This window comes from Manis pentadactyla, chromosome 7 (genome assembly GCF_030020395.1).
Source record: "Manis pentadactyla isolate mManPen7 chromosome 7, mManPen7.hap1, whole genome shotgun sequence".
NCBI classification, from domain to species: Eukaryota; Metazoa; Chordata; class Mammalia; order Pholidota; family Manidae; genus Manis; species Manis pentadactyla.
Window position 1 is genome coordinate 116997070 of NC_080025.1, and position 27287 is coordinate 117024356.

General features: G+C 38.5%; 1 protein-coding gene across 10 annotated transcripts in view; it reads left to right on the forward strand.

The window, feature by feature from the left end:
* The window catches only part of ST7 (suppression of tumorigenicity 7), a 263640-nt gene that overhangs the window by 99216 nt on the left and 137137 nt on the right, over positions 1-27287 (forward strand). The window lies entirely within an intron of this gene.

Consider the following 27287-nt stretch of genomic DNA (forward strand, 5'->3'; position numbering starts at 1 on the left):
ATAGCAATTGTCCACAGGTACCATTTATAACAATCTGTATCAGTGTCTATTTATAAGATTTGAAGTATAATAACTTTCAGAACATTAAATCCCTGTTCAAACAAATACTTAGATTTCTTTACATTTAGTCAATAAGTCATATAGCTATTACGACACAGTATGGCATTTATTTAAAGATGTTTTTTGTTTTGTTACCTTTGACTTTTTAATGTGGTATTTTACTAAACTGTAAAACAAAACATTTTTCTGTTAAAGATAAAAGTTTATGGGACAATGTATGTTGGAAATATTTTTTTACATTATTTGACTCTATATACTGGTAAATAAGCACATATCCCTTTGCTTTAACTTTAGTTAATGCTTTCTTAGAAAAATTTTATGAAGAAATGTGATGTAATTATTATAAAAAGGTGGCAAAAACATTAATGAAATATTAAGGTAATTAAAAAACTACTTCCCTATAGGCTTCTGTCAGGGGCTTGCAGAAAAGTCTCAGAAGAATTTGCTTTTTTTTTTCACAACAATTTAATTAACTTGTGAAAAGCCCCAAGTGTACCCTTACTACAAATATGCTTCAGAAAAGGTGGTGACTCTAATGTGTACTGGGATGTCTTTGCCAGCAGAAAGACCAAAGTGGAATTTTTCAGGTGGAATTTGGTATAATTTATAATTTAAGTGGACATATAAACATATAAGCAGGATAATTTTGTCATGAACTTTGTTAGAATAGTTCCTAAATCATTTCTCATATCAATTGCTTCATAAAGCTGTTATACAGCAAAATGTTTAGCACTGTTCTTCACGTCCATACATTCCCTGGCTGGGCTTCAGCACGGAAAAGTTTTCTTTAAATAACATTTGTTGCAGATAAAAATCTCAATCGACTGTAAGGTTTTCCCAGTAAGTACGTGCCGTGGAGCAGAAGTAGATGATGGATCCCTGTTGTGTTCTCTACAGGCTGGAGAATGCTGAAGAAGCTTAACACATGCTCATTAAAGCAAAGCAAAACAAATCAAAAACCAACTTGACCTTAAAGAGGAATAAATAACTAATCACAATCTGTATTTTGCTTGTTTAGGGTGTATCTCTTAAGTTGACTAGCACTTGTAGAGCACACTGCCTGATACTCTGTAGGCACTTTCACATATGTTAAGTCTTAGAGTAACCCTGTGAGGTAGAGCTATTTTTCTAATCATACTGATAAGGAAGTTCAAGGAGAAAGTACTTGCCAAGATTTCATAGCTGGTTGGGAGCAGAACCAGGAATTTGAAGGCTTTTTGATTGATATTGATATGCTACCCTTCACTCTTCACTGTGTTCGCTCTGCCTTTGGTTGGCTATCCAGTGCAGGCTTCTTATGTGAGACAGAAAGGAAGGGATTCTTCTGCAAATCCTTGTATCCATTTCTGTGTGTCTCAGCCCAGGGAAGCTTGTTGGGGTCTCTGCCGCAGTGTAATCCAAGGCACCAGTATCTTCCCCCTGGAACAGAGCAGTAGCCTTCTAACTGTGTGCTCTTCCCCCTCAGCAGCCAGTGATCTTTTTGAAATGTAATTTGGATTATGTCATCCTTCTGCTTAAAAGCCTTCAGTGATTTTCCATTGTACTTAAAAAAAAATCCAAAATAGTTATTTTGGTCTACAAGGCCCAGCACATTGTGGCTCCTGCTTGTCTCCCCTCACTTGCTTAGTGTCCCCTGACCACACATAGTTCCTGGAATGCCGCCTCAAGCTCTTCCCTGCTGCAAGACCTGTGCACTCACTTCTTTGTCTGCAGTGCTTTAAGTTTTTTCTGACTACTTTCAGCAGATCGATCCTTCAGGTTTCAGCCCAAATGTCATTTCCTGAAGAGATGACTTCAACTCCTGGTCTAAGCTCCTGTCTTATTCGTAGTCTTCCTCTCTCCTGGCATTTGTAATTTGCCTTTATATTCACTTCATAATAATAACTAAAATTTAGGGAGCCCTTCCAGTGTCCCAGTCACTGAGTATTGCCTTAACCCTGTTTATTGATGAGGAAATAAGATATTTTCCCCAACTACAGTAAGTAGTGAGCCAGGGTTTAAACTCAGGCTTCCTCAACAAGACTCCTACGTTCTGGGAGGGCAGGGACCATGTCTGTGTGTTGGTATATTCCCGGGGCCTAATACGTAGGCCCTCAACAGGTACATATTTAACAAATGAAACGGTGGCAGTGACTTGTTTTGTAAGAGCTTTATTGAAATATAATCCACATACAGTAAAACCTACCCCTTTTAAAGTATGCAGTTCAGTCATTTTCAGTATATCCAGAGTTGTGCAACCATCATTGCTATCTGATTTTAGAACATTTGCTTCACCCCCAAAAAGAAACCCTGTACCCATTAGCAGTCACCTCCCATTTCCCCTTCCCCCACCAACTGGAAACCACCCATCTGCTTTCTGTCTATATGGATTTTCTTACTCTAAAACTTTCATTTAAATGGAATCATACAGTGTGTGGTGTTTTGTCACTAGCTTTTTTCATTTAGCATAATGTCTTTAAGGTCCAACCATGTTGTGGCATGTTATCAGTCCTCAGTTTTTTTTTTACTGCTAAATATTATTTTAGTAATTTTTTTTTTATCCATTCATAATTTGGTTTTATTTATCCATTTTATCCATTTATCCATTCATAATTTGGTAGGGATATGAGTTGTTTCTGCCTTTTGGCTTTATGAACAAATGTGCTATGAACATTTGTGTACGTTTTTGCAAGGATATGTTTACAGTTCTCATGGATATTTATGCAGGAGTGGAACTGCTGAGTCATATGGTAGCTCTATGTTTAACATCTTGAAGAATTGCCAAACTGTTTTCCAAGTGACAATGACTAAGGCCTGTCAAAAAAAAACCAGAGCTGCATAGTAGTTAAATCACAAAAACAGATTTTATGCAGGACTGTTATTTATATTTATCTAGGGAGAAAGGGCCATCAGTATAGATTTTGGCTCCATTCCAAGTACAACAAATCAAAGTGGGAATTTATAGCCAAGGAGCAGGGTGGAGGTAGAGCTGGGAGTTGGTGGGTGGAAAATTACTGAAAGAGTAGGGTAGTTCTTTGCTAAAGTGACCTAACAGGATTCTTGCTGAAGGCAGGTTAGGGTGGTCAGATACCACTAGGGGGATTGTGGAGGGTGACGAATTTGGTCAGACATTGAGGGTGGTCATCAGATGTCAGTGGTGGTAGATTCTGGCTAAACCCACTTAACAGGGATCTTGCTCAAATTCGGTGATGGAAAGGCAGACATGCACGTCCAAAAGTTGAGGCCTAGTTGGGGAGAAGATGCACAGGAACCTGGTTAAAGTTTGGTCAAAGAGAAACTCTTGTCAGACCCATTCAGCTATTGCCTTTCTAGTGATTTTCCTCAACCGTATTAGCAAGGAGGCTTCCAGTACATTCTGTTAAATTCCCTTAAATTATACACAGTGACCTTTCATTCAGCATCCAACAGATATTTCTTGACATGGTGTTTGTTGAGCTGGGATGCAGCATATGCAATTTCTGTTTTATTTTTAGATCTAAATGGAAAGATTTAGCAAGTCTGATAGTTCAGCCCTCTTTGAAAATCTCATTTATGCTATAAAGCGTGAATGGCAACATCCTATATTATTGTAGAGTTCACAGTTTAGGACACTAGTCTCGTTTAAATAAATTACTATTTCCACCTTAAATGCACATTTTAAGCATAATGAATATCTTTGTTCCTTGCTTTTCCTGTTTTATTGTTTTTCCCTTTTGTAAAAACCGTTTTCTTTCTACACCTCAGGGTGGGGAGTGGCTCTGATCCAGTGCTAAGTTATTCTTATTCCTATTATTAACTATTATTATTATTATTATTACATTGTTAGAGTTGGTTGTTTATAAGTTAAGAAGCAGCTGCTAAGAATGATTTAAATTTTCCCATGAACTATTTCACCCTGTTTTTTCTACTTTACTACCACCCATCTGCAACATGTGATGTACCTTCAATTAATGTAAATTCAGATTTATTTTGAGAATTTAGCAATGATCCTGAAAATAACTGGCTGTCTTGGGGAGTTGGGAATCAATTAGAAAATGAAGGCCTCCTCTGAGTAACTCAAGCTGAGCTCCCTAACCTTCACCAAGGTTAGCTGCAGCCTTTTCTGTGTGGTCAGCAACCCACGTGTGCCAGCTCCCATTGTAATGGTTATAATGCTTGGGTTACATTAATATTCATGGCACATGCCTCTCACCTTCCGTGGCACTCATTCTCTGTCTTTGACTAATGTACCGTTGTGCCTTTCACTTCGGCTTGGGGAACCAAGATTTTAGAGGATGTGGAGCAGAGAGCAGCTGAGGGAAGAATGAATACCCAGGAGCCAGTGCCAGGATTAACATCCTGATGCAGATAATCTGAGAAGGGATCTTTTGAGTCAGGTTAAAAGGAAATGCCAAGTGGAGCTGAAGCCGCCCTTGCCTTGGCACGTGACCCTGGTCAAGGAGGTGCTTGGCTTCACCCTGCTGCATTTTGTTCTTGGGTTGCCAGCTGCTTAGGCACAGCTAAAACAAAAGCAAGAAAATTATCAGTATTTATTTTATACTTGAAATTCTGTCAGGAGTTTCTAAAGCTTAGACTGTTGGCATGAGCTTATGGATGAAAGCTAAAAAAAACCGTAGGGATATAAAAGAAAAAGAGCTTATCTTCCTGCCTCTACAGAATAAAGGTTGTGCCTTCCCTCTTTGGGTAATTTTCAAAAGAAAGGGGAAAAGCATTTTTCATTTTTACTCTTATACTGTGATTAGATATCATTGGGTTTTAATAACTACATTGCAAAAATGAATAGGCATACAGTATAACTATTTTAAGTCTTGTGGATTTAGAATTTGCAGAAAGAAGTAGCTACTGGAATTTAAATGTCATCCCACAATGGGCCTTCCAAACAGGAGCTTGATCCGTAATTCAACCTTTTCTTCTGCTACCAACTCCTTCATTTTATCCTAAGTTTGATGTGTGGCAATAGACAATACCTATCCTTTTTGTGTGCTTTGGTTGATTATTATTACTGGAAGAATACCCAACTTGTTCCTTCTCTGGAGCCTTTGGATGCTTACGGAGCGACCCAGGCCTTAGAGCATCAGAACTGACTTGAACTCCCCAGGTGCGTGTGGACCCCAGGCGCAGTTCGATTCTTGGGTCCCCAGGGTGCCCCTGCTGAGCTGTGTCCTGGGTCCTTTCCCCTCCATGCAGTGCTTCTCCTGTTTGTCTGTCAGATGCCCTAGAGACAGATATGGGAACGGATGCCCTAGCAGCTAGGGCCAAAGACCAGAGCAGTGCTGAAACAGGATCCCCTTGAAGTCCTTTTAAATTTTACATCCTGCCTTGCAGTATACCCATGATTATTTTAATATCAAAATATTTAATTATCATTTAATCATCGAATAAAGTTGGTGCTCCAGGGAGGCATAGCACTCCAGTTTGGAGAATCATGGAGTTAGTGTGACTTTGGGAAAACTCTTATCTAATAGTTCTTTACTTGAAATGGCCCTGGTGGATACCAGATATTTTCAGAGCAATATAGTGGTAGAATTTGGATAATTATGTGCTTATTTCAGCTGTCTCCTCTTAGTGTTGTGAAAAGAGGTCGGACTGGAAGTCCAGCCGTCTGAGTTCTAGGCCATGTTCACTATTGCCTGTGACACTGGACAAATTAATATCTTCAGGCCCATTTTTTCATTGATAAAAAGAGGGGGTGAACTATAAGAGGTAAATTCACATTTTCCAAAGTGTGTTTTGTGAACTATTACTTGCTAAAGATTTCTAAGAGTAGTTGCCAGGAGCTGGGGGAGGGGAAAATGGGGAGCTGTGATTTAATGGATATAGAGTTTTAGTTTTGCAAGATGAAAAGTTTTGGAGATTGGTTGCACAACAGTGTGAATGTAATTAACACTACTGAACCATACACTGAACAATGGTTACGATGATAAATTTTTTTAATTTTTAATTTTTAATTTTTATTTTGATACCGTTAATGTACAGTTACTTGAACAACATTATGGTTACTAGACTCCCCCTATTATCAAGTCCCCCCACATACCCCATTACAGTCACTGTCCATCACTGTAGTAAGATGCTATAGAATCATTACTTGTCTTCTCTGTATATACTGCCTTTCCTGTGTCCCCCGCCTGCTACATTATGTGTGCTAATTGTAATGCCCCGTTTTCCCCCTTATCCCTCCCTTCCCACCCCTCCTGCCCAGTCCCTTTCCCTTTGGTAACTGTTAGTCCATTCTCGGGTTCTGTGAGTCTGCTGCCATTTTGTTCCTTCAGTTTTTTCTTTGTTCTTATACTCCACAGATGAGTGAAATCATTTGATACTTGTCTTTCTCCGCCTGGCTTATTTCACTGAGCATAATATTCTCTAGTTCCATCCATGTTGTTGCAAATGGTAGGATTTGTTTTCTTCTTATGGCTGAATAATATTCCATTGTGTATATGTACCACATCTTCTTTATCCATTCATCTACTGATGGACACTTAGGTTGCTGTGATGATAAATTTTTAATGTGTATTTTACCACAGTTGGAAAAAAAGATGTTCTAAGGGCTCCACCCTTAAGTAAACATAAGTTGTGTATCATACTCCCCTTCTGGAGAGTCACAGTACATTCAGCAGGTAATGTCTGACACATCCTGCACAAAAAAAATCTGCTTAACTTTAACACAGAATGTCTCAAATTGCCTCTCCCCAGTTAAACTAACATTTGTAATTTCATATGGAATTTACATTTGGAGGAGTCCTATTCGGGAAGAGATGATCTAGGGTCTTCTTCAGCTCAAACATGTTATCGTTCTTCAAAGGCACCTCATGATAATATGGGCTATGCCAGAGTAAGACCTAGAAAGCCCAATTGAAAGATTAATTCAGGGCTCCCAGCCTTTCCCACATCATGGCATGCATAGAAAATAATATTTGAGTGACATAGTAGGATAAACAGATTAAGTGGCTCTGGGCTGGGAGTTAACCCAATCAGCACATCAGTTGGTGAAGATCTGATAATCAGATCTGTAAAAAGTTATCATTGAACAAGCTGCATGAAATGTCTTGTTCTTCAGATGTCATGTTCATCCTGTGAAAGAGGCATTAGAGGCAGAACAGACTAAACTGTGTTCTGTTTGTTTTTCCCTGGGCAACAATTTTCCACTTTAGGTAAACCAGAAACACTCTGACAGTCTGTATGGCTGTGGTTATTGGTGGACTTTAGACCTAACTGGAAATCTCCATTATGTGAGAGTGAGGAGAGAGGGTTTTTCAGCAAGATAATATACTTGCACAGTTTATTTAAGTGATTAATTTCAATAGCCTCTTATTTTTTTAAAGTGAGAGCATAGGTACTAATGTCATAAGCAGAATAATACTCATTTAATAGGAGAAAATTTTTTTCCAACCTCACATTTCCTAGAGGAATCATTATCTGGGGCAATGATATGGATTGGATGTGGAGGAGAAAAGCATATTCATGTCAGTGTATTTTAAAAGGACTTACAGTGTATATAGATCAGTGAGTGAAAGCAGCACTTTTCACACTTGAGGCCTCTTGCTGATCATCCTCAGCTCTCACACTTCCCTACTCCCCTCGGTTGGTATCCTTCTATAATATTATAGCCTCTGAGTGGCTTACTTAAAGATGTGAGACTGAAGGAAAAAATACTAGAATGGGTTAGATTTGAAAATGACCTACATCACTGTCGAGTTAAAGTTTGTATTCAGCTCACCTAGAAATTAAGATTAGTTACGGTCCACTTACTAATAGGTATTTTGATGTCAGAAATGCCAGGTCCTCCCCAGATTATCCTTTGCACTTAATGCCTTTTCTACTTTAAAACAATTGTTAATTTTGCTTTTATTCACTCTTTATTGTTTTTTCTAAGAATCTAATTGGAGAGAGTTCAAGTTCTACAACTGTAAACATAAAACTGCACCTGTGCTTGGTGGCAGGGATCCATTGAGCATCCCATTAACAACATCTTCTGGGCTTTCTAGGCAGAAGTTTAATTACCACCTATTGATTGAGTCTGATTTTTCACTTCTTGGGATCTGGCCAGACTGAGCTAATTCCTTCTAGCAGAGCAAGGCCGGTGAGCAGGAGCCAGAAGAGTGAAAGGGAGGAAGCCATTACAGCTGGTGCAGCATCTGATGGGGGTGAAAGAAGTGCATGGTATCAGACCAAGAGCAGAGCCCACAGAGGGGCTCAGGCAGGACACAGGGAAGGTCATCATGTGTCAAAAGAGAGTTTGAGATGAAGAAAGGGAGGAGCATAGGAACTAAAAATCACAGAAGTCCAGGCAGGCTGTGCTGGCACCCATCAGGGAACATTGAGGCTGGCCTTCAGCCTTTGGAGAACAGCACTGAAAATGGGTGCGATATTAGGCAGGTTGCTGGAATAACACCTGGGGAAGAAAGCAGAAGAAACTCAGTAATAAAAACTAGGAGAAATCACTAGGCTATTTAACCATATCCCTAGGCTTCCACACAATCTAATGCTATGTGACGTTTTAAATCAATGAAGTAGGTCTGGATGTTCTGAAATAGAAAACTATCCATGTATTATGCAAAATTGCAAATTGCAGTATTTTGTATTTTTTTTGTAGATAATTATTTTTTATTAAAGGGTAGTTGACACACAGTATTACATTACATTAGTTTCAGGTGTACAACACAGTGATTCAACATTTATATACATGATAATTCTAGGTACCAGCTAGCCCCATACCAAGTTATTACAATATTTTGACTATATTCCTTATGCTATACATTACATCCCGGTTACTTATTTATTTTTCAATTGGAAGTGTGTACTTTTTTTTTTTTTTTTTTTGTGAGGGCATCTCTCATATTTATTGATCAAATGGTTGTTAACAACAATAAAATTCTGTATAGGGGAGTCAATGCTCAATGCACAATCATTAATCCACCCCAAGCCTAATTTTCATCAGTCTCCAATCTTCTGAAGCATAATGAACAAGTTCTTACATGGAGAACAAATTCTTACATAGTGAATAAGTTACATGGTGAACAGTACAAGGGCAGTCATCCCAGAAACTTTTGGTTTTGCTCATGCATTATGAACTATAAACAGTCAGTTCAAATATGAATACTCATTTGATTTTTATACTTGATTTATATGTGGATACCACATTTCTCTCTTTATTATTATTATTTTTAATAAAATGCTGAAGTGGTAGGTAGATACAAGATAAAGGTAGAAAACATAGTTTAGTGTTGTAAGAGAGCAAATGTAGATGATCAGGTGTGTGCCTGTAGACTATGTGTTAATCCAAGCTAGACAAGGGCAATAAAACATCCACGTATGCAGAAGATTTCTCTCAGAACAGGGGGGGTGAGGTTCTAAGCCTCACCTCTGTTGATCCCCAATTTCTCACCTGATGGCCCCACTGCGACTGTGCCTGTCTTAGGTTGTTCCTCCCTTGAGGAATCTTACCCGTCTCTGGCTAACCAGTCATCTTCCGGGGCCATACAGGGAAATGTAAAGTTGGTAAGTGAGAGAGAAGCCCTATTGTTTGAAAAGGTTAGCTTTTTACTTCTTTGCATATTTATGCCCTGTGGCTTCTATGCCCAGCATTTGTCTTGAGGTATCTTTACCACTTGGAGGAATTCTGATATTCGGTAAATTTGATATGAGGCACGAATTCTATTTAAGGGTTGTAATTAGGAAGGAAGAAGAAAAGCTATAGAAGTAGCAGGCAGAAGAAAACATGGGAAGATTGATTATTTCTTTGACATATCTTCTTGTAGAGTAACTTCAGCATGTATAGGTTTTAAACTACTAATTAAATTGGGCACACACATTAACATAATAGGAGTATAGTTACATTACCAAAGCATACCTGTAATTAGCAGCCATCTCCAGTGAAACCAAGAAAATCAGTTAGGCACCTTAGGCATTTGTGAAAACTTATCTATGATATGGTGGATATTGTCCAACTGAATTTGAACAGTCTGAGAGAAATCAGACAAATTAAAACAACCCATTCCTGGGGACTGTTCACATCCCATATGTTCTTTTAACAGTAAATACTCTGTAGTTAGTTGTAAGATTTTGGAGCGCTACAATTTGCACTTTTCCTAATTCTTGGTTGAGTTCTAACAGTATAGATCCAGTCAAATTTGTTGTTTTACTGTATGCACAGGCCAGCTTAGATATCTCCTTCCTCATTCCCATGGCAAGTCCAGGAACTGGTGGGATGAGTGCATCTACAGCTGTAGCAGTGCGTGGATCTTTGTTGGGGTTTTTTGATGATCATCTTCTGGCATGAGTCTTCCAGAGAGTGCTGATATTGGAAGTTCTTTTTCATATCGTATCTTAGTTCATTTTTGGGGTAGCCAAATTAGGCTTTGATCCTCTGTATTATTTTGTATTTTTTTGGGAAAAATGTACTATTTTAGTGAAAGGACTCTTGGGATATAGTAAGGTAGGTGAGATGGAAGTCTGTTCAGGTAAATGGTACAAACACTGTAGGCATATTTTATAGGGAAAGATATTGTGTGCCTTTTGTTTCCATCCTTCTCTCCCCCTGGGAATGTGCACAATTACTGAAGAGTAACTGTGCAAAGTGGCCAAATGTCACTGGGACTCCTGAAGAGAGGCAGCATGTCATGGAGGGCAGTGTGTGAGTGGTTAGTGGCACAAACCTGGGTTTTAATCCTGCTTCTACCCCTGATTGCTTGTGTGACTTTGAGTAAGTCACATACCTCTTCTGTGCTCCTTTCCCCTCTGTAAAAGAGGGACAATAGTAGTACTTACTACATAGGGTAGTTTTGAGGATTAATATTTGTTATTAATAAATAGTTATGAGGAGCTAATATTTGTAAAACAGGTAGAATAGTGCCTGGCCCATAATAAGCTCTATATACATGTTTATTAAGCAAATAAGCAAAACACATATTTTCCAAATTTCTAGCCATCAGTCAGGAGCTAACCTCAGACTTTCTATCTCACGTAGATGTCGTTCTCTTAGGACATTAAAGGTTTTAGAAAGTATTGTTGCAAGCACTATGGAAAAATATAGTTAAAATTCCTGCCAGCGGATCATTGGATTGGATTTTTGACATTAATCCCTGTGAAATTAAGAAAAAATTACACAAATTACGTGGGACATTTTAGGCATTTGTACTGTAATGGTATAGTAAGTAGATATTGTTACATGATTTCTTACACACAATTAACCTATCTAGTTTGGCTGGCTGGTCTTTTTTCCCTGTGGGTAGTGCCTTGACAGGAAAGGAAAACCACCCCAAAATTGTTTCTAGGCTCCTGCCACAGTCACACCATGAGCTAGTCTGAGAAGAAGATAATGCAGTTTACACATTGTGAATGGCCAGGCCTGGTTGGTATATGGAAAAGAAAAGTCATTAGATACACTGTGACTTCATCTAATGAGGTAGATTAATAGGATTTTGTTTTAATAAGGCTTTGAGAAATTCACCCCCCTAAACCTTTGTAATGCCATCAGGTAAAGGTAAGGAAACCAGCGGTAGGTAATAAATAAACAATGGTGTTCTAGTTAGATCCCCTTCAAAATTTGGAAATTTGGCTTCTCCTAAGACATTGAACTGTACTGAGTTGCCGTGTTTGTTTGCCAGTAAGTAGGGATGCTATGGTGAATAATAATCTTTTTGTATTTGTACTCTTTTTGGTACAGATGTAGTTTCATAGAATGATTTCAAGTTAATTAGCATTGCAGCTAAACTCTGAGATACTACAATTTTGATTCCTGACTAAATTTAGCAATTTTAAGTACAGTTAGTTCATTCTTTTTAGCTTAATTCCAAGAAACTGAGCATTTAAAAATTATCCTTGATGATAGTAATACCAGTGGTATGCTAATATAGTGATAATAATTCGTATTCCTTCCTGAGGATTTTTATGAGAATAAAGATGAAAATAATTACTGTATTTTAATACAATAATTAAAATATATTGTGTTCATGAAAAACTATACTGACCAGTGTCCATCATGTTGCCTAGTATATAAGCAACCATCATTTAAAAATTTGCAATTTTTATTTTGCATCTATGTTATATGCCCACTGAACTCATCATGGTGGCCTTTTTTACTTTGCTCCACGGCAGAAGTCCTGCCTACAGAAAGAAAGGAGTGGAGGTGAGTGGAGATAGATTGGAAGGGAAGCTAGATAATGTAGGGACTTGATGCTTCTTTGCTCCCCAAATAAAGCATTTGGACTACTGGGAAGACCAGAAAGTTGAGCATCTCTGTGCAGGCCATCGAGGTCCCCTGCAGCCGCTTCTTTGGACAGTGGGAAGAAGGGAGGGAAGCGATGGTGTGGTTCTGTGCTCTCCTCTGCTGTGTCCTGTCTCCTGCTCCGCAGCCTGTCTGGGGAGGTGAGGCCTGAGCCAGTGTCACAAGGGAGCTGGAGGGGGATGGTCATACTCCCATCTCCCAGTCCTTACGATTTTCTAGAACAGTTGCTCCATAAATTGCAGGGAATGCCCATAACTAAATCTTCCTCATTTTCCTTAGAAATAATGAATTTCAGAAAATCCCATTTTAAAAATAGATTATAAAGCAAAGATGCAGAAAATATCTTGATAAATCTGTGATAAAACTGAAAGTAAGTTTTTCATTTCCAGATTATTAATTCAGGTCTCAGCTAGCTACCGAGGATACCAATTCAGGATTTAGCTAATAATCCAATATATGAGAGTGTGTATATACATATACACAAAAGCCCTTTAAAATAAATTTTTCTTATTGGGAGTTCTGAGTGATTGGTATATATTGCCTCATTATTTATCTCTATGACTAGATATGGCTAGTATATATACCAATTTATTCAAGATCTTAAAGGACTATCCTCAAGCCAGGGGAGTCACATTTAGGAATCCAGCAACTCTGCTTTTACACTGCTGCAAACATTGTGTTAAACGGGTATTAGAAGGTAAGCCATCATAGGTCCAGGTTCGATTTTCATAGAGTTTAACAATTTGAGTGAGCAATATGTGGTAGAAGTAGTAGTAGTAGTAATGATTGCTATTATTATAGATGAAATGTGGATTTGCCTCATTTTAATAAACCTGGAAAAATGCATTATCAAACTTGGATTTCGCCAGTCTAATCAGTGAGAACGGGTTATCGCAGTGTGGGTTTGAGTTCTCTTGTGAAAAAGGTATTGATTTCTAAGAGGTCCTTATTTATTAGTAAGATTAGCCCTTTGTGATATGAGTTGCAAAAGTTTGTAATTTTATTTTAAATCTTGTGCTAGATTTGTCACTAGTCTGAGAGTTGGAAAGGATCTCACAGTCCAAATTCCTTGACTTATAGATGAGAAGAATTGGCTTGGAGACATTAATCTATTGGCTCAAGAGAAAATCTGTCTCGTAGGTCTTTGTCAGGAAGAAGAATTCCACATAGCTAGAAGGGATTGAAGGACAGAGGGAAAACTCTTAGTTACGTAATACTTTTACACAACATTGTTGAGAAGGAGCAACTTGGCATTTCAATGTTTAAGGGTAGAATAAAAGAAAAAAGAATTTCAAGAACTGTAACAACCTTAGTTTTAGGAGCATTGCCGGTTAGACCTGTTAATTAATCCAGCTATTTGGTGATACAAATTAATTGCACTTAGTGGGTTATAATATATGCATTGTGAATACATGTTATTTTTATTCTTTCTAATGGAGTTATTATGCTATTTTCAACTTACTACCATGCAATAACTTAACATTCGTTAAATAGCACTGCTTAAAGTCCAGGGTGAGGCTAAGAACTTCATGCCCAGCTGGAAAAAGCTGAATGCCAAGATAGATGCTCTGCATCACCGTCATTCTTACTATTGTGAAGCTTGAAAAAGAGTGGAATAAAAAAAGAATCATGGCTTTATGGCCGCCTTTATGGGTGATAAAGTTTGAATTAGCATATGCAGGACATTCTAAGACAATTAATGCCCACTCTGTTAGTTAATTGGCTGGGGTGAATTCTCTCTTAGTGTTTCATTTGCCTTATAATTAGCTGTAGCTCAGCAATTAAGTCCTGTCACCAGCACACTGAAGGATGGTGTCCCTGCTTGGCTGGGTGACACTGCGCAGTGCAAGCTCTGCATGTTAAATCAGAGCTGCTGGTTTCCTAAATGGCTCTCCTTCTCTGGCTTGGAAACAGTCTTTTAGGTTCTTGAATAAATCGGTTTTATCCATATGCATCATAAATGCACTGAACAAAATAATTCCACAAAATCACCAAAAAAAATCACACAAGATTTTGTGACCGTAGCATTATAAACATTAAAAATCGTTCAGTGTTACTGAACAATCTTTCTAAAACTGGAATTCAGATACATATAAACACATATAACTTTTCCTATTTGTTCTTCTAGAAAACTTCTTAATAAAGATAGGAGAGTTTTGTTTTTGCTGTAGTTGTGTTGCAATTATTTTTAAATATCTCACTTTAAAATCAATGGAAATATTCTTTTTAAAAATTCCCGCTTTAGAAAATGTCTTACTCACTAAAGTAAAAAGTAGCGTGTATTGGTTGTTTTTATGACTATACTTATAGTTTTATTGATTATTAGAATAATACATGCATGTAAAAAATTTTAAAGACTATAGTGAGTGTAAAAAGTATAAAATAATGTGCCATGTAATCCCATCCTCCAAAGAAAACTATTTTATGACTTCTGGTTTTATGTCCTGCTTTGAAAATCTTTCTTCACTCATTAAAAACAATAACATATATAGTAGAAAATTTCAAGTCTGTAGTTGAGAAGAAAAAGGAAAAGAGAAAAGAAAAATCATATGTAGTTCTACCACTCAGAGGTGAGCACTATTGGATTGTTTGCTTTATAGCCACATTTCTTTCTGTACTTGGAAAAAAACATATGTTTAGGTACCTACAGATAGTGTATTCTCTCTGAATTTTTTTATGAAATGTGTCAAACTATACAGTTATATAATCTGCTTTTTAAACTAAAATATGATTGTTTTCCATGTCATTTATAACATGATTTTTAATGTTTTAATGTTCCTATTATAATTATTTATAATATTTAACAGTTTTTCTTGTTGAATATTTAGTGAGTTTTTTTTTTTTTTTGCTTTTATAACTATGTTTTGCTGAGTATCCTGGAAGACAAGTATATGCAGAAATCCATTATTATCACCTTAGGATAAATTCCTAGATATATAGTGATTTTAAAAAACAATAAAATGTGCTTAATTCACGTGTACAAACTTCTAGGATTGACAAGTGAATGAGCAAGACCACATCATATTTTTAGAATGACTTTAGCAAGTAAATTTGAAGATTCCAAATTTGAGCCTTTTAATTTATGCAGATAATCTTCTAAATTTAAACATTCTGTGGTTTAGGTATTCATATCCTGTAGTTGAATGTTATAATCACTGCATTTGTGCAAAGGAAGCTTATTGTGCATGTTTTAATACTTACACTCTGGTATATGTCCCTTTTATAAACTAGGAATTTTATATCCATTGAATGTTTAGAACTGTGTGTATCACACCAAAAGCTAAATCCAAACTGAAAAACCATTAAATACAGATTTTATGGATGCTCAGTAACAAATGCAACAAGAATTGCTTGGAGAGAAAAGGATGTGATGACTCCCGTGGTGCTTTAAATTTCTTTTTTGTTTTAGCAGACCTCAATCTAGGAGAAGAAAATAAATTATATTACTTTGTTTCAAAATAATTATCATGACTTGAAAAATGTAAAAGGATACTACCACAAGTGTTGATTAAAGCAATAATTACATGATTAGAACGAAACTACAATTTTGTAGATGTAGTAACTGTAATAGCTACTGTATAAAGAGCTCATATTAGATGCCCAGTTAGCCCTAGGAGCTTCTTTCCACTCTTACTCATCTCACGAAGGCCAGGATGATATTATATGTATGGCAGGCCTGAGCACTTCATCTTTTTGATGGTTTGGATCCAGAAAATGTTTGGATGTCTCTCAACAATTTGTTAGACTTTTTCAGTGTAATAGAACTTCCTTTAGATTATAGCAGTTTCACAGAAACAATTTCAAGTGTGACTTGGCATAACTAGCAGAAGTTTTAATGATTTTACATTTTCTTATTGCCATAGTTTAAGACATAAAGAACTTTTACAGTTTAAATGAAAACTCAGTAGTGTATGCTTTCAAGTAGTTTTTGTTTAGCTTGATTTTATTATTTTAGAATGTGTGGTTTGTCAAAGGGAAATGAGGAATTCATATATAATAGGAGTGATGATACAGTAATGTGACTATAAAGTAATGAGTGTCCTTTCTAGGTGGCTATTTTTATCCAAGGGATTAGTCTTCTCTAAAATGACAAGTGGAAAAAGATAACTGAAGTTAATTTTGAAATATTTTCAGACTTGACATATCAGGGTTCCATTAAGAAACTGAACTAGTAGGAGTTGCACATGTATATTTATATTTACTGAGAAAGAGACAGAGGGGGAGAGAGAGAGAGAGAGAGAAAGGGAAAAAGAGAGAGGTGATAGGTGGTGGGGGCACACAGGAGTAAGGAACTGGCTTATGTGACTGTGACTGGCTAGCCAAGCCTGGAATCCCTGGGGCGGGTCATCAGGAAGGAAGGGCAGGCTGGAACCGCTCTCCGGCAGAGCTCAAGCTGCTGTGCCAGGCACCATTTCTTCTTTGTCAGGGTGGCCTCATTGACTGAGTCAGACCCACCCAGATCATCTAGGAAAATATTCCTTATTTAAAGTCATCTGACTGTATACTCACATCTACAAAATACCTTTACAGCAATACTTAGATTAGTGTTTGATTAAGTAATTGGAGGCTGCAGTCTAGCCCCGCTGACACACACAAAATCACTGTCACATTTGATATCAGAATCAGTGCACAAGTCATACAAAAGAACCAGCTTCTTTAATATATAATCATAGTTTAACTGCAGTAAGAACCAGAGGTACACAGTTTGACTACTTGACTCAGGTACCAGTTTGGGCCATACAAAATTTTGTATGTTACCAAAAATAAAATCTACCCCTCAAGGCACTAATATTTACCAGAGTTGAGATTAGTGAAAAGAAAGTATATCAAGTTTCTACTACAATTTTTAAAAAATTTTGCAGAATGGCAGCATCATTGGAATACTAATAGCTTCACAATAAGCATTTGAAGGGGCAAATGGCATTTAAATCTCTGCTTCCCCAACTGAGATTCATGACTTCCCTGGAGTACATACTTAATTTTCTTCTGCCATTAGAGGTAGGAAATACCAGAGCAGCACTTCTTTTATTTAATATAGACCAGGGGTCAGCAAATGGTTCCTGTAAGGGGTCAAATGCTACATATTTTCAGCTTTGAACATATTTTCAGTTTCTGTCACAACTGTTTGACTCTTCTTGTGTAGCATGAAAGCAGCCATAGACGTAAACTAATGAGAATGGCCGTGTTCAGTGAAACGTCATTTACTAGTACAGATGGTGGGCTGGATTCTGCCTGTGGATTGTAGTTTGCCAACCACTGGTCCATGAAGTAGACAGTCTGGTGTGTTGGTTTAAATAATCACTTACTCTGCTTATAATACCACGTGCATCTTGTGACAGGACATATTTCATTATAATTTAGAAAGTTAGGAATTGATTAGCTATTTATTGAATACCTTCTGGGTTTTTTAGCTGTTTTAATAAGAACCATAGAGGAATCAGAACAAGTGTAGAAATGGGGCAATACCTAATCCTTAATTTAGAGAATTAAGATTATTATATATAAAATTATTAGCAAATAATATAATAATATAGAGTTATGTGATACATATTTTACATATTGACTCCTCCATAATATACAGAAGTAGATATATACTTGTATTCAGTATATTGACTTCTCCATTACATAGATGAAATGAGGTATATTTCTAACACTGAAAGAAAGAAGAAAGTAAATGCTGTGTCTGCTTGTGTCTCAGCACAGAAACTAGGTCTGGCGCCGAGGTTTCCTGGTGAGCTTGTGGAGGCGGTACTGCAAGGCGAGCTGCTGGTGGCCAGCTTCCCGGCCTTGGTTCCTCCCACCATCTTCTCCATATTAATCATAATTATGAAAAAAGGAAGCTCAAAAGAGTTATTTGAACATATGTGTAGAGGATATAGGCGTGTGGTAAACCATCACAGACATCCAGATACTTGAGTCTGAAATTCTAAATTCAACAGCAGAGATGACACTTCCTGTTCTAACACTCTGCAATTAAAAAAGAATAGTTTAGGGTAAGGAGAAGTTGCCAGTTCCTGGAAATGCCACCTAGGGAATGACACTTCCCATCTCTGGGCGTTCCTTTCTTCCTCTCCTCATCTGGGTTTCCTCACACCTTATCTCGGTGATCTTTAAGCTGCAGCCGATCAGTTCCCCTGTGTTAGGAAGGTGACCAAGGGGGTAGGGTGAGGGATGGGTCTGACTGAGCACTGAGGGACGGCAGCAAGGGGGCAAGTTAGAGGGGATGGCAGTACTGGTAAGAGAGAGGAGGACTGGACTCCGAGGGCAGCGCGGAGGGGAAGGAAACCACCCAGCAGGTGCTGTCTGTGCACACGTGGATTGTGTCCAGGCTGTTCGTGAACCCGATGAGAGCTCCTGCAGAATCCATCCAGTGCAAGAGGCCCTTGGTGGTTAAGAACTCAGGCTTCAGAGCCAGTTGTGCCTGAATTTATATCCTGGGTCTGTCACTTTCTAGCTGTGTGACTTTGGACGGTTGACGTGAATGATTTAATCTTCACTATTCTTATCTGTAAAAATGGGCAGATTAATAACACTTACCTCATGAAGTTGCAAAAATTAACAAAGACAGGGAATGGGAGTTTTTTGCTGGGAGTCTTAGGGAGGTCCCGTGAATGTTTGCTGCCATGATTTAGTTTAGATTGTTTGTGAGGGAAAATCAAGTTTCAGTGCCAATTAAAATTTTCACCCATTTAAAAATTGCAATTACTGTAAAAACTTTTATAGTTTTCTGGAGATATCATGTGCTCTTTTTTTAATTTGGTGGAAATGAAAATAAATTTTATGTTTTTACACTGATCAAAAATATTAGGAGCAAATCATTTTTAGGTGGCCTTTTTATGTTTCCTAGTTGTAAAATGGGGAGCACCTGTTCTGACATTTGGGTGTGGCCATCTGTGTAATGCTTCGGTCCATGGTGGTTATTCCTAAGAAATTTGGTGGAAATAAAAGACAAGAATATAGCAACTCTGTACAAGAAGAAAGGAAGGGGTAAAATATCAAATCACTCGTGCTCTGTGACAAAAAGAGAAACAGCTTCTATCTCACACTCCGCTGATGTGGACAGTTTAGATTGTTTTCAATCCCAGTACTCTGAGAGCAGGATTTTTTTCCCCTGAGTGTGTCCTTTCTGCAGTTGGTTCCTCGCCTGCGTGTGTTGAGAGATTGACAGCTGTTGACTTGTTGATTTGTCTCATGGTATATTCCCGTCATTTGTATATCTGGTTTTGTCCACCGTGAAGTCTGAGAAATAGTTCATTTTAATGGTTTCTATGTTTTGTGTCTGTTTGTTTTTCATTCTTTAGGAGGCACTGAGCCTGAGAGTCATGCCACCGAGTGTAATCACGCGTCCCTCCGCTGGTTCTGCCCGCTGTCAGTGAGCAGCAGCTGCGGGTTCTGTGTGCGAGCGTGTGCTGTGGCTGCTTGCTGCGCAGCTGCCCAGAGCGCCGTGAGACTCGGAATATTTCAGCATAGGGGTTTCGTTTTGTTTTGTTTTGTTTTGTTTTCTGTGTGCCATCAAATATTCCTGGAGGGTCCCTTCCACTTTCTGGATCCAAGACAACTAGAAAATTAGAAAGAACATTCCAGTACATTTTACTTTCTGGTAAATTGTAGTGTTTCCCCCCCACCCTCCCCAGTAATATGTCCCCCCTCAAGTCCTCAATTTTTGTTTCATAGAACATGTTCTGTTAAAATTCGGGAAATAAAATTAAATTCAGAAACAGAATCAAAAGAAAACCAAGGGAAAAATTGCATCAACTATTACAGATAAAAAGTTAACATACTTATTAAAGAAAGAGCTTTTATACATCTGTGACCTTCAGTAGAAAGAAAACAGCATGAAAAAATAGTTCCCCAAAGAATAAAAACTGGAGAGAATAAACACAAAAAATTTTGGCTTAGTTAGTTATCAAAGAAATAACTTTCCCTGCATCCCTTTCATCCTTGCCCCCTCTCTCCCTTCCTCTCTGTCTCTCTCCATCTATCCCCTCCCTCTTTCCTCTCTCCCCCCTAGTTTGGTAAAGATCAACAGCGCATAGTACTTCATTTGGTGAGGCAGATGCTTTCAAACTCTGCTGGAGTGGAGTGTGGCACAGCCATTTCAGAAAGTAGTGTGGCAATATGAATTGACACCTTAAAATGCCTGTAACCTTTAGCCCATTACTATTACTTCCAGGAATCCATTCCAAGGAAATCATTAGAGGTGCCATCAAAGCATTATGTACAAGGGTAGTCACTGTCATTTGTAACAGACTTGAAAACATCAAAAACTTTAGAAATGACCTAAATTTCCAATGACAGAAGTGGTTACATAAATTATGAAAAACTGCAAGAGGGAATATTATTATGGAGCCATTAAAATAATGTTTTCAAAGAATGTTTAAGAACTTTGGAAAATCTCCACACTGTGATTTTAAATGAAGAATGAAGGTGCCTAACAAAGAATCAGAGAAAGGAGCTAGGTCTTCCAATGTCCATGTCTGTGTCCTGACCAGTGGTCAGTGAGTGCTGCCTGTGTGTGTGCGACGACAGAGCTGGCCCTGGGTTTTTATCTTGGCCCATAGGAAGATAAAAGAACAAAATATAGAATAAAATAGAATATAGAAGAGAATGCATCAGACTGTGCAGACACCATCCCTCATTGCTAATGATAGCATTGAGGCAGTCATAGCCATATAAATAGGTTTGTGTGGTAGTGAATGCTCAGTCATCAGCCACCATCCTCCCAAACCCGGACTCCATAGGAAGTCACTGCAGGGACTGCAAAGCTGTGGTTTGCAAAGGGCAGCCCCTCACTTTCAGGTCCCAGAGGGTTCCCTGAGCCCAGCCATGGGGCCTGGCTCTGGAGCAGCACCAGATTGTCATTTTGGTAAGTGGTCCAGGAACATTGGAAACCTCAAGCAGCAAGTCTAAAACTTAGGTGTCTCGCTTTGTCTATCTCCCCAAACGTAGGGTCAGTCACCCAAAAGAAAGGTGTGTCCCCAAGGGGAAACAGCACAGGCTCTGAGATCAGGCAGAGCTGTGTTCAAATCAAGGTTCAGCCCTTAGTAGCTGCATGTCCTGGGTGAGTCACACAACCTCAGTAAGCCTCAGTTTTAGCCTGGTAAAATGGGGTGGTAATGCTAACTTTTGCAAGGCTATGGTGGGAATCAAATGATTACGGATATACTTTAAGTACCTCAGTGTCTGGCACATAATAGTTGACACAAAATAACCATTAGTAGATGGTCAGTAAATATTAATCATTCTTTTTCTCCACAGTGTTTATTGAACTGAAACAAGTACTTACAGGTATGGCCTTTAAGGCATTTCTTCTCTCACCATAATAGTGGTGTTGGATAGCATGTGTATAAAGACCTGAGTTATATTGAAAGAGTCATTGCTGTACTTAGTGAATAGTCGTGTTAAATAAATCTTGGTGCTTTAGTCTCTACTCTGTTAGTTTGCATTGTTTTACTATAGCTGTTACTACATGGCCTGTGAGTATTATCATTTGCAGGCCTATGTGTGCTGCTTTTGCTTTTCTTTTCTTATTTTTTAGCTGGCATTGGGAGAGTGATGTAAATTTTTTTCCTGTAGTTTCTAGATTGTTTTGCAAAAAGTTGAAAATTACTCCTATCTTTTTTAAAATGGGGTTGTTTTTATAGTAATGTGATGGTTGGCCTCCCAGTGGTAATACCTGTTGTAACACAGCTTGTCAGAGGTGGCTTCTGAGTTTGTGGCACAGGATTTCTTGGGATGAGGTGACTGACTCATTCAGACCCAGGACTGGGGCCTCATTAACCTTTGGGTTTTAACCAACTGTTGATCCACTTGGGGGTAAAAAGCCTGGGCTCTAAGGATCTAGGCATTAGGCAATTACTAATTTAAAAATGCAGATTTCTTTCTTGTTTTTACATCACAGATGAATGTGGGTAACAATGTCTGAAAACCACTGGAGACTTGTAAGAATAGATTTGAAAGGGGAAAAACTGCCATTCACAGGGATTGGGAACATTTGCATTAGGGATGACATAAAACATCTGGAAGGTGCATCTTTTAATAATTTTTTTAAAAATTGGCTTACCAATATTTGAAAATACTAATGCTCCAGTTCCATTGACTGTCACCTGTAGATGTTACTGAAAGCCAGGTATTTGTGATTTACCACTTAAAATTTGCTGCCACTTAATTTGTGATAACCACTTAAAATTCCCTGGACCTGGGGAGATAATTTTAGGTACCCTCTGAAATAGTAACTACTTATTTGGTCCAAATGCAAAGCCAAATATAGGATTGGAATTTAAAAATAATGAAGCTTACTTTGGGCAACCAGGCAGTTGGAGCAGCTAGACACTAAAAGTATTGGTCTGTCTAGTGGTTTTCCCCTGTGGCCTCTTATCTCTGCGGGTTATGCACTGCCACTCAGAGGGAGGCAGTCTTAGCACCAGCAGACCTTCTGTCAAAAGACAGCTTTTCACTCCCAAGAGAAGTAAATTTGTCACTGAATTTTTGTAGAATATAAGAAAAAGAAAAATCTAACTTAAAATCAAATTTGAATTTTACTATCCCACAGCCTTCAGTTGGTTCTCTGGCCCAAACTATTATCTTCCTTTGAGGCAATCACTTTAGACTTAGGTTAGCAGAGGGTTTCAAAACCAAGGAAGTAAATTCATAGAAAGTACAAAAACAAGATTCAGTAGAATAGAAAATAGATTTATTCTTGCTTTGTCATTTAATTCCAACTCTAAAGCAGGAATATACATATATGTAATTGTCAGGTTCAAAATCATATCAATCAAAGTGCTTCACTCTGTTTTAATTATTCTTTAGACACATATGAAAAGAAGAATCTCAGAGTAAGTAGACTCATTTCCAATGATTATATGTCTAAGAATTTGGTATAAGAATGAACCATATTTGACTTCTTAAAGGGATTGCTCTTGCAATGGAATAAAGGTTTGAGTTTTATTCCTAATTCACTTACTAGCTCACACGGTGCTTTTTCTGTTTTCTTTTAACTTAAGTCACGCTTAATGATAAACTCTCTTCTCTTTCCTGCAGACCTCTTGTAGAAGTAGCCAGCGCTTATGGCCGTAATTTCTTACTACTCACTTTCTGTACTCACTTGCAATCTGACTTTGGCCCCACTTTGCCAACACTCGTGACTCTTACCCTTTATGCCAAATTGTTAAGAGCCACTTCCTGTCCCATTTACCTCTGCAACATATATGCCCAACTTCCCACTCTTTTGGTATTACAGGAGCTTTCCTCTGAGAGAACTCCCAAAGCTGTCCATTTGACACATTACTTTATTACTTCCTGACATGTCTGTCTTAGTCCTATCTCTGCTCAGTGAGTATCTTCTTACTGCCTGCCTAAGAAAGTCTTGATTTGACCCAGCCATCTCTCCACACTTCCCCTCACCCTCCCTGTAATGCTCCAACCTGGTTCTTTTGTGTGTGCTGTTGTTGTCTTTCTGGAGTTTATATACTCTCTTTTCTCCTCTCCAATATCATGTTCACAGGTTTTCCTTCTTTCAAAGCCCAGAAGGCAGGACACCTCATTCATTAAACTTCCCTGAGCTTTCTAGGTGGAAATAATATTTTCTTCCTCTAGATTTTATCTACCATTCTTCTGATATCTTTTATATTCTGTCTTGTGTTATTTTGTGAGGATCTTGTTTTCCTTTCTCAAGGGGAGGGTCAGTCTCATGTCATTTTATTTCCCAACTCCAGTGTCTAGTTCAGTGTCCTGTACTTTTTATAAGCTAAGTACATTTGGATAAATGAACTAGCTAATGTTAATAAACAGAGAATTTACTGAAAGATATTTTAGAATATAGGTTATTTCATTGTTCTTGTTGATATTCTTATAGTTATTTCCTTGCATCTTAGATTAACAAGTTTCTGTTCAAAGACCTGATTGCCATGAGTATTTTCAACCCTTTTAGGTAGTTATCTCTATTCTGGCCCATGAGGTAACGAATTGCTACATTCACCTTTGTGGCATTTAATCTTCCTAAATCAAACCTTTAAGGCTTCTATCTATATTTTTTATCCAGTAAAGGAGGGGTCAATGCGGAGTTGGTGACCAAATTTTCCTCAAGATCATGGTGAAGTCCAAGAACATCTTGTTTGCATAGCTGAAGCTGAGGAGCCTTTTGGAGCACTCCAGTGTGAACAAGAGCCACTGGGAATGAGAACCAGTGAGGCTTTTACAGCACTCTTTACAGCCATATTATAAAAGCATGTGTTACAGCTCACCACAGTGATATCTCACCTTACAAGAACTCAGCATTTCAGTCATTTTCAGTTCTGTAAAATAACCACACTCTAAGAAAAAAACACATCAGTGTCTATGCAGCACATACAGATGAGCATCAGAGAGTTACCAACAGGAGACCTCAGGTCTTATTTCATATCATTACATCCTCTGGGGCTCTGCTTAGCAGCAGCCTTCTCAAAGGAACATTCCTTGATACACTTTCTGTTCTTATCCCAGCCTGAGGCTGAATTAGGAGTACCAGCACTGTTTTTCCAGAGCAACACTCACAGTTATAACTGCCTGTTAATTTGTTTCCTTACCAGCCTCTTCCACAAAGCGAAGGGCTCCTTGAGGACAAGAACTGTATATCATATATCTTTGTATCTCCAGCATTTTGCACAGTGCCTGGAACACATTAACATAAATATTTTTGAATGGCCAAAGTTGGTTATCTGCCTTTGAAGTCACAATAGATTTTTAAGTGGCATATTAAGGAGGAGGAAAAGCAACTTGAAGCAGGCACACAACAACAGCAAATAATGTTGATATCTGATAGCAGATCAGGTAACAAAATAGTACGAAAAAAAAATTTTTTAAATACATCAGTCTGGGATCATTTCATTTTGGAGGTAAAAACCATAGAGTACTTTAACAGTTTCTGAAAATATTACTGCATGCTTGCACAGTACTATGTGTTAATTTTGATGACTTAGAGCCATCTATTAAGGACTGAAATATGTTCAGGATATTCTGTTAAAGGATACAGTCAAGTATCCTTAATTTTGGAAAGATTTCCTTTTAAAATTGCTTAAAAAGAAAAGCATCTGTGGTGTTAATACGCTAAGTCCTTAATTGTCCCAAATGACTCATTTCTAAGGCTTCTACATAGCCAAGGTCTTGCTGTATGAGGATAGCTTAAGTATGTCTGGGACCTTCTCAATCAGTGAGTTATAGTCATAGTCATTCAGTCTAAAAAGCATCTCACACTGTATAGGTACTCTGGGGATAGAAACTTACTCCCCACTCCCCTGCCACCCTCAACCAGAAGACAAGGTCCCAGCCATCAAAGACTTTCAATTTTGCCACATATAGGAAGTTTTCTACCTGAAGTCCTGGGGTATGGTTGGTACTGTTTTATCACCTAGCACCTGCCCTTGTGCAGTCACTCAGCGTCCATCAAACCCTGAGCACCTCTGTGGACCAGGCTCTGTGCTGCCTTCTGGAGGTTTGAGACACAGTGAGTGCTCGAGGCTAGAGGTGCCCTGAGGACCATGTCTCTTCCACAAGGCTCCTGTCTCTGCAGCACAACTGCAGCGAAGGCTTTCTCCCCCTAGAGAAAGGAGTGTCTTTTCTTTTTCCTGATGTCAAACAGTTTATAAGCAGAAAGACTCATAAAGTGGTCTTTAGCCCTAAATTAAAACCTATTTTAAATGGCTAAAGATGTCAGACTTATATAGGCATCTCCCCTGTTCTTGACCAGGATATAGTTCCTTATTAGCAGCCTGCTTCAGGCTGAGATGTTGCTTCTCATCTGAGATGTTGCTTCCCTTGCCCTTGAGGGTTACTGAAGTTGTGTATGACTGGGCTTTTGACAGCCCTTCATGGCTTGATAGATGGCCTCCCTCTGGAAAGGGACAAGGAGCCATGGAGACTGAACACTCGGATATAGTTTCCCAGATTATAGCTGAGACAAGAAAGAAAGAATGTGCTGGGCTCCACTCCTCAATAGAGCCAGATGCCCAATAAAGCAGAAACAGTTCACGTATAAAGTTGCCAGGGCAACATCAGGGGTCAGGGGAGACTAGACAGAATGATTTATGAGGGTTTCTTGGCATAGGAATGGGTCTAAAAATATACTTCCATGTCTTTTTCCCTACAAGGGTAAATGCCGCAGAATTTATCAAGGGAATTGTGATACACAAAAGCTTGAGACCTTATCAGAGCCTGGGGAGAGGGCAAAGAGAAGGGAAGCTGAAACCAGGGAGCAAAGTGCTTGTGGCATGCTTTTCAGCTTCTATTGAACTGATGCTGTGCCCAGATGTAAAACTGATTTTTTTTTTTGGAAACATACAAGTATTGTAAATGTAAAATGTGCCTAGAGCAAAAAAGACCATTTACTGGGGTAAAGTAGAGATACTTGATTTGCATATTTTTTAAAAAGTTTCTCTCAGCTTCTTCAGTATTAGTGGATTTGCAAAGACAGTTACGGATCAGTGTGTAGAATGCCATGTTGTCATGGCAGCAGAGGTTGAAGCTGCGTTTTATTTATGAACATTCGAGAAAGAAGTTCTTGGGCGGGTAGAGTTGGAGTATTTTAACACCAGTTCTGCACATACTGCAGTTAGCCAGTTATCAGATGTCCGCACTGACTTTCACTTCCATGAAGTATACATGATTGTATCAGTATTACATTGCTGCAAAACAAATTACTACAAATGTAGCAGCTTACAACAACACACCTTATCTCACAGTTTCTGTGGGTCAGGAGTACAGCACAGCTTCCTTGGGTCTTTTGCTCTGGGTCTCAAAGGCCATAACCGAGGTGTGAGCCAGGCTGTGATCTTACCTGCAGGCTCTTCTGAGGGAGTCTCTACTTCCAGGCTTATTTAGGCTGTTGGCAGAAATTATTGCTGTAGACCCCAGAGCTCAGTTTCCTATTGGCTGCTGGCTTCAGTCCCTGGAGGCTGCCTGTAGTCCATTGCCACAGGGGCTTCTCAGCAGGGCCCTGTACTTCATTAAACTAGCAAAGAGAACCTCTGGCACGTCTACTACCAAGATGCTA